Raw genomic sequence first — 9,362 nt, forward strand, 5'->3', positions numbered from 1 at the left:
CCTACCAAGCAGTCAAGCACTGATGCAGTACTCCTGCAAGTTTCAACACCAGGCTTGAGCTTCACCAAGGTAGCAAGGGTACTTCACTATGGAGACCTTGCACTTGATGAAGAAATAGGCATACCAAGTTAAGACTTTAAAACAATGAACCTAGCATAGATAAATGAAGTACAAGATGCACTAGAGAGGAGGAAGAAGCAAGAGATACTAAGAAATGATTATAGATAGAGGCAAGCATTAGTAAAAATCAAAGACATCTTCCTTGATGCATTTAGCTTGTTAGTACCTGATGAAACAAAGCCCATCATGGAGCAATTGTCCAACATAGTGGACTAGGTACAAAATGAAGACCTTGATACTAATGTCAAATTATTAGAATGGTTTGAAAAGAAATTTCAAATCAAAGTTAATGAGAAGATATCTAGTGAGATAGCACTATCCCAAGTTGAACTGGCCAAAAAGGTTGAGAAAGCTAAAATAGTACTTGAGAACATATTCTCATTGTACTCCAAATTGTGTGACTCATCATATTTCACACAAGAAACTAGCTAGAGAATATTGAACTTGGAGAGGAACCTTAAGATATCTAGCACACAGCTACCTAAGGATCCAACTCTAAGTAAGAATAATTTTTCCACAATGCTTCCCACTTAGAAGGAATTAGTTGTATTAATAGTAGAAGAGGCTAATGTCAAAGCCAAATTAATACAAATACAATTCGCTATCACCCCACATCTAGAAGTATTGCATAAGGAAGTGGCCTATGCAGAAAATATTTTAAAGAAAGACCCTAATCTTTCTACATTAGAAGGCCTTGTACATCTTGTAGCAGAGATAGCCATCCAGCTCAAAGCACTGGAAATTGCCTTAGAAAATTGAGATGCTTCTCCGAAGATAATAATGGAGGTAAATAAAACATTTTTGGCTCAATATTCCATTCATTCTTAGGACCCTTTGACATAAGTGTCAAAAGAGGGGATATATTCATGTGAGGGGGAGATATAATAAAGATAGGAGATAATAAGATTGGATGTGTAAATAAAGGGAGAAATAAATGAGACCCATAGGAAGTAATAAGGAGATACAGCCAAAAGGATGCAAAAATTGCAAGAAGATGTATGAAATGGGGAGTAGACATAGAGCAGATTTAGAGTACAAACAAAATAGATATAGATAAGGGAAAGAGTATCAGACACATTAGCACGAGACAAATTCAGCTTAAGGGAATTTTGGTTACAGAAATGGCACACCAGCTCAGGGGGAGTTACAATTTTTTGAGGTATATAGTCTTCTACAAAATTTTGAATAAGCTTTTGAAGTTTTGTATATATGCCAAACAACATGTGTAGTATACTCATAGAAACCAGACTCATAATGCTTAGTTAAGTGTTTTTCCCACTCATGTCAAAGGGGAAGATTTTTGGTCTTAGATTGGTTTTGACAATTGAGTGTCAACACAATTAACCAATTCTTAAGTTGATGTTGAGTATAATATAGATGTTGAGCTATAGTATGTGCCAAGCTAGAAATTCAACAAGTGTTGAGTGAACTTCAATTGCAAAGCAAGTATCAAGTGTCGAGTGATAAGTGATGCTGAGTCATTATAGGTGTCGAGAAAAGTATAGATGCTTAGCAAAATAGAATTACTATAGGAGCCAAGTGAGACAGAATTCCTATATGTGTCAAGCATCAGCAACTAGTAAGTGTCGAGTAATACAAAATCAACATATGAGCTTGTGTCTTCACAAACTCAGATGTAAACCATTTTTGAGCTAACTCGAAATGAATCTCGAAGGATCTTGAAGATAAGATCAAATCTTTTATATTTCCTATGTAATTCACATGCAACCAATAAGAAAAATGGAGAACGCATGCAACCAATAGGAAAAGTGAAAGAATTGAGTAGGAAAGGAAGAAGGAATATTGATCATAGATTCATACCTAACCCTAGTCTTCAAAGTCTTTAAAAGGAGGATGAAACCCCATTATTTGTATGTGTATGTGTGTGAGAGTTTATGTGAGAATGCTAGCGAAGTGCAGAGAGGTGTAAAGGCTTAGAAAAAGCATAACAACATTGTAGAATTTGGTTGATCAAGAATAGAGTATCAAAATTTTGAGGAGAGACATATCAGATCAAGGAAGGATCATAATAGACAGAGTAGAAAAAGGATATGGAATCATAAATTGAAGATTGTAAGTCATCAAGTCAAGACTTTCTAATGCTCTCTAGCCATTGTATTAGGAATGAAAATCCTATGATGATAGGTTGGTTTGATAGCCATGTTGTATGCCTTTAAACAAGGTGCTAAATCCTTTAACTTGGCCATCATAGTGTAGTTTGACTTTTCCACTATGTTCTGCTCCTCTCTACTTATTGAAATTAATAGTTTTCAATCTAGAAAAGTTAGTACTATCCCTAATATTGTCACAAATATTTTCTAAATCTGATTTAGTATTGTGACTTACCACTCTGAATTTTTCATTGTCATCTAACTTTATCTTTTGTTCATTTGACTCTGGAGGTGCCACATATTTTCTTCTCTTTTTCTCTACTGGCCCTCTTTGCTCTATGGCTTTCTTCTTTTCCTATTCTTTTGTTAGCTTTTCTATAGCTCTTGTATTTTCCTTGGTGGTAGGTTTGGTTGGGCTTGGCTTAGCCTTCTTCTTCTCTTTAGGTTGTGTTGCTAGTTGTTTATGTGCTTTCCTCTTCTTGGGTTTTGCCTTAGGTGCTTCCTCTTCCTGCTCAGCACCTTCTTCTTCATCAAAATCCTCACCCATGCCTTGGGTTAGTGCTAGTGGCCCTTGCCCCTATTCCTCTTCATTATCATTTGCCTCTTCATCATCTTCTTCCTTTGCCTCTGCTATGCCTTCTCAAACAAATTTTGGCCTTTAGCTTCTTCACTAGTTTGTCCTTTTTCTTCAATGTAGAGGCAATCTTTAACTCCATATCCAATTTGGATCTCACCACATCATATGCTCCAAAATGTGGTGCACTCATATCTACTTCCTCTACTAACAATGTTGTTATGGTTGCAGATGCCTCATCAATATTTATTTCATACCCAAGAAGCCTAAGCCATCTTACTCTTGGTATGGTTGCTTGAATATAGGTATAGTCAATGTCAACAAGAAAAAAAATATCATTTGTGTGCTTCTCCACAAGTGAGACTAGAATCCTAAGTCTCTATTTCATTGATTTCTTAAAATCTTTAAAATAGCTAGTCATTAATGTCTCAAAATTTGCCACCATTTGTTCAATATATTCATTCACCTAGGCTACTATTGACCTATTTGTTTTCAAACTAACTTTTCCAAAAGATGGAAATTCATTTTGTACATAGAAAAATATGCAAATCAAAATTGCACCAAAGTTATATTGGGCTCCCTTTGTTCTCCTTATAGCTCCTAAATTCTCATTGATTTGTTATAGTTACAGTTCAACTAGATCATAAGTATGATCCTTTTTAACAAGTTTGTAGCCAACATCTACTGCAATGAATGGTACATTGTTGAGTCTGCTAGATTGATAAAATTTGTGGGATATGACTTTGATAGCAAAATCAACAAGAGGATCCTTAATGGTAACTATGGTCATGCCTCTCTTGTTCCATTTGGCTCCAATATTCTTCTCAATAGCTTCCTTAGAGTCACTCATTAGGGTTTTTGGTCGATCTAGGGTTGGATACCCTGTTACCTTATGAACAATCCTTTTTGATATCTTGACTAGGCCATCTTCTAACCAAAAACTCCCATCATGAATCCTACTCAACATAATTCTGATCCATTTGGTCTTAAAGACAGTAGGGAATTCTAGGGCATAGGTTAAGCCATTCCTCTCAAAAATTTGATATTCTTCCTCCAAAACTCTATTTTCACACAATCTATCATATGCTTCCCTAATCTCCATATCTTCTATAGCACCTATCTTATAGTTATAGCATATCCTAACATCTTGCACCATTACTACCTTAGGAGGAATTATGGATAAGGCTCCGACTGGGTCATTCTTGTAGGCAACTGCAAGGGTAGGTCAAAAATCAGGTTGCTTAACTTCATTTGACACTATTTGAACTTCAAATGGCTCCTTCTTGTGAGGTTTCCTAGAACTAGAGGCCATTTCTTCAAAACTATGGTTTAAACACGAAGAAAATTTGAAATTGCATAGCTTGGCACTAGTATAAATACCTTGGAATTGAAGAAATTGTGCTCAATCTTTGTAGAAATCTGCTCAAATGCTCAAAATTCTTCTTGGAAATCATTCTACACTCTTCTTCATCTTTTCTCTTTGTTCGTGATGGTGAAAAATGATTCAAAATATGAACATATACCCTTGTTACATAGAATTTTAATGCTAAGTGTGTTTATAGTTATCCACTCAGCTCCTTAAGTAATTCTTCTTTCACGGCTTCCATTGGTTTTCAAACACTTGACATACACTGGTGTTTCCCTTACTCAACTTCCACTAGAAATTTCCCTTCACTTGGCATCCATTACTAACTCAGTTGCAACTAACCACTCGACTACTACTGACTTTGGCAAATAACTCAGCATGTACTAGATCTTTTACTCGGCATCTGAGAGCAACTCGACAACACTTGTGAAAACTTGAAATTTAACTTTGCATCTCTATTCATGCCGATCTATCCTTTTTAGTACTTACTCTTCTAGGAACTTATGTATGATAAAACATTAAATATCAGTCCCACATACCTTCTTTTGCTTAGTTGGATGAAGTGTGACCACTTGACCTTTTGGGTGAAGTGATCCCTTCATTGGATGTACTACTTCCATCTTTCTTCTTCTATGTTTTGTTCATTTCTCCTTTGATGTGCTCAACATCTACCTTTCTTTTTCCTTTGTTGAACTCTGAGTTGGGTGTCTTTGATCTTGTTGGACAATTTTTGCTGATATGACCAGTCTTCAAACAACTTAAGCATGTAGTTTGACTCAACCATCTATTGTAGTTTCCACTAAAATGTGTTCTTATGCAATTTTTAGGAATGTGTCCATATTCCTGACAGTAGTGATAGCTATGCTTGGTGTTGTAATCCCAATTGTAGTGATGTCCATGATTGTTTGACCTTGTTAGTTGATTAGGTGTCCACATAGGCTTTGATCTACACTCAAAAGCTCCATGTCCATACTTCTTGCAATTGTAATAGTGACCTTCAAATCTTGGTGTTCTAATGGTTCTAGTCCTACATTCATGTGCTTGATGTCCTTTTTTGTTGCACTTGTGATAGTGACCCATGTTCTTAGGTTTGTTATGCTGATGGGCATTCTTACTCCTACACATATCAGAGGTATGTCCTTTTTTTACCACAAAAATGACAAGGAGGTTTAGTGTTCTTACCTTTGTCACTTCTTTCTTCTGTAGTCTTGGATGACTCTCCTTTTTCAGTGCTAGTGTATCCTAATCTTAAAGTATCATTGCTGGCTCTTGGTGATTTTAGAAGCTATTCAAATTACTTAATGCCTTCATTGGGTTTTTTGAAGCTCTCTACAATCTCATTTTCTCTTTTTAGGTCATTTTACATATTCAGTGTGGAGATCTCAATGTCCTTGACATTTTTCTCATGATGTGCATTCATCATCTGGCTTAGGGTGTCTAGCTGCATGTTGGAAATTCTTGCAAGCTCAATTGACTTTTCCTCCAATCTATTGGCAAGGTTTCTCTTTTCTTCTTCTATAATAGCCTTATCTTCAATGGCTCTTTTCTTTTGTTCAGGCACTTCACAAAGCATCATGGCTTGAGATTTTTGTTCAAGCTTGAGATTTTTGATCTCTTTTGCTTGGGCTTTATTCTTCTCCATCAGGTCTACTATTGTTGCATCAAACTCTTTAGAATTTTCATTTGAAAATACTTTTGAGGTGTCAATCTCCTTGTGCTATGTATCATTCTTAGCTATGGCAATCTCCCTTCTTCTCTTTAAGGATTTTCTTAGTTCTTCTCTAGCTTCTTCCAGAGAATGCAAAATGAGATGTATCTAAATTTCTTGGTTCTCTATGATCTTCCCAAGTTTTTAGACTTCCATTTCCAGATCTTTTTCTCCAAGTTGTAATGCTTCTCCTTGTGAGAACTTGGCTCTGATACCAATTGTTGGAATTTGCAACTGGGAAGATTTACTTCTGAGGGGGGGGCGGGGGGGTGAATCAGAAGTAACAAACTTTAAACTCTAAAAACTTTTAACTAAGATCAATAACATGCATCTAACATTTTTAATAAACATTAAAGTAAAGACATGCATGAAAATAGATAACACAAGATTTTGGTCACCCATAAACCCTCCAAAATGAGAAGGTAAAACTGGGGTGGGGATGACACCCACAAATTATCACTGCAGCAATATGTAACTGGTTAAGGTTACAAAGTTTGACCACTTCCAATGGTCTGCCCTATGAAAGGCCTACCCTGTTAAAGGCTTTTCACCCTATTAAAAGTGACTTGGTTAGAGAATTTGCAAACATTCACTTGGAATGTCACCCTGTTAAAGGATTTACAACCCGGTTAAGGATCTACAATATAATTGTTAAGCCAAACTATCATCATAGGATTTTCATTCTCCTAATACAATGGTTAGAAAAGTATAGTAGAATGTCTTGACTTGATAACTTACAATCTTCAATTGCCAATTCCAGATCCTTGTTCTGTCCAATTTGATTTGATCCTTCCTAATTTGATATATCTTTGGTCATAGTGTTGATACTCTGTTCTAATCAACTTGATTCTATAATGTTGCTCTTCCTCTAAGTCCTTACACCCCTTTAAACTTCCTTCAAAACTTCACTAGCATTCTTTCATGCATTCCCACATGACTTCTTACTCTTCCATTCGACTCTTTGAATTATGGGGTTTTAACCTCCTTATAAAGGCTTTGAAGACTTAGGGTTAGGCATGAATCCATGATTGATATTCATCCATCTTTTCCCACTCAAATCTTTCACTTTTCCTATTAGTTGCATGCTTTCTCCATTTTTTTGATTGGTTGCATGTTGATTGCATAGGGAATGTAATAGATTTGATCTTATCTTTTAGATGCTTCGAGATTCATCTTGAGTCAGCTTAAAAATAGTTTACATCTAAGTTTGAGAAAGTACAAACTCATATGTTAATTATGTGTTACTCGGCACTTACTGATTACTAATGCTCGGCACATATACCATTTTTGTCTTGCTCGACTTCTATAGTAACTCTGTCTCACTTGGCATCTATAGTGACTTGGTACCTATTGGATTTCTGGCTTGGCACATACTGTAGCTCAGCATCTATATTATACTTGGCATCAACCTTAGAATTTTCTTAAGTGTGTTGACACTCAATTGTCAAAACCAATATGAGACCGACATGTACTCCTATATCTTTAATTATTTAATTCACCCCATCATATTAATTTCCCCTTTTTACTAACTTCCCACAACTAATTAATGATTCTTAATTAATTATCACTTTTTCCATGAAGATTGAGATTTCATTTATTCCTAAATTCTAGTTTCTAATTTTGAGGGAATATATGAGTTTTTTATTTTTAGATTATCTCTTACATCCCTTCCCTAATTATGCTTTTGTAATTCATTGAATCATGCTTCATGATTCCCTATTAATTTTCTTCATCTTTTCCCCTATTTTCCTCCACTAATTTTGCCTCCTGATTTCCTACTAATTTTTCACCCTCTATCCTCTTCCATTTTCCACTAATTTATGCATCCAATTTGTCATAATTATGACAATCATTTTAATTTTCAAATCTCATTTCTAAGATCTACAATTTGGCTCCACAATCCTATAACATGAACCTTTATACATTTATTTTGATTAACCAAACTCCTAGCATTCTCAACATCATTATCATTGTCATTTTTCTTTTAATTATAGGGGAATTTTTATCAAGGAAAAAGAGCAATATCATGAAGAAGAAAGGATAATATAGGAGCTTAACTTGAAGGGGGATTCATAATTTTAAACTCCTTTTGTTCAAGTTTCTTTTATGATAAGAATAGTTAGGTTGTGTTGGTCTCTCTAAGTTTTGTTGTCTATTAGTGTCAAACACTTAGTCATAAATAAGGTAGAGTCAGTCGGTCATCACTATGACCGAGTTACTCTATGTAGGTCGAGTCATGTAAAGACTTGTAAATAATCATATAAGTTGAGCTCTATAGGAGTCGAGCAAGTCTTTGGTCACCAAGTACTTCCATTTAAGCCAAGTACAATTAATATTGAGAAGACAAAGCACATAGATGTTAAATCATATAAAAGGAGCCAAGTTAGCTAAGGATGAGTAACAATAGGAACATTAGTGATGACCAAGCATTAGAGACAATATGTTTTGAGTAACACAGAGTGAAAAAAAATGTCTACAATGGAATAGACTTTGAGGTAAACCATTTTGAGCCGACATGCAAATAACAGTTAATGATTGTAGAGTTTTTAACCAAGGTTATTTCACATTTTGACATGGATCACTAATCCCTATGAAGAGAGGATAACCAATCAGATGAAGGGGCAAAAAGGGAAACATCTAGAATTCTCTACAGATGTCTTTAAAAAAAATCCCTATTTTGATATAGAGACAAAGAGGAAAAGTGTATTCAAAATGTGAAGAAAAGTATCATGCGAAGGAGTTAGGTTTTGGAGGCTACAAGAGAATGTTGTGAAGCAAATAGAGTTATTGACCTAATGAATAAGTGAAGGAAAAAAGTAAAGATATATTAGCTAAGAGATCATATCATAGATTGGAAGGAGGAGGCCTGTAATCAACATTGTAAGTGTAGACCAAAGGATCAGGTACTAAATCATTTTTTATAGATTGAATCAAGGTAAATCTCTTAATAGAGTGGTCCTAACAGGCCTTTGTAAATATCTTAATCAAGTCCTTACTTCATTATATGTGTAAAATCCTTTAATCAAGGTAAGAACTAATAGTCTTATAAAGCTTTTAATAGAGCAGACCCCTCATAGGGTAGATCATTTTGAACTGATCAAAATTGTAGACCTAATAGGCTAACTTTGTTACTACAGTAGTGAAGATTTGTGAGTGTCAACCCCACCCCATTTTTACCTTCACCTTGGAGGGATTCTACGTTACCAAATTTTTGTGTTGCACGTTTACATTTCATGGATGTGAGATGTAGATTTATTTCAGTATTTGATATTTCAAGTTATGTTATGCATAGATTGGATATGATATGGTTAATATGGTGAATACAATTAAATTATTTTGAAGGATAAAATTTTTATATAGATCTTGATTCTCCCCCCCCCCCCTAGTATCTACTTTTACCAATAAACTTCCAACAATTTGTATCAAAGTGGAGTTCTCTTCAAATAAGTTTAACAACTTCAGAGTTCAAATCTTGGAGATGGA

This window comes from Cupressus sempervirens, chromosome 3, assembly GCF_028749045.1.
Source record: "Cupressus sempervirens isolate cs-2001-9-10 chromosome 3, ASM2874904v1, whole genome shotgun sequence".
Classification (NCBI taxonomy): domain Eukaryota; kingdom Viridiplantae; phylum Streptophyta; class Pinopsida; order Cupressales; family Cupressaceae; genus Cupressus; species Cupressus sempervirens.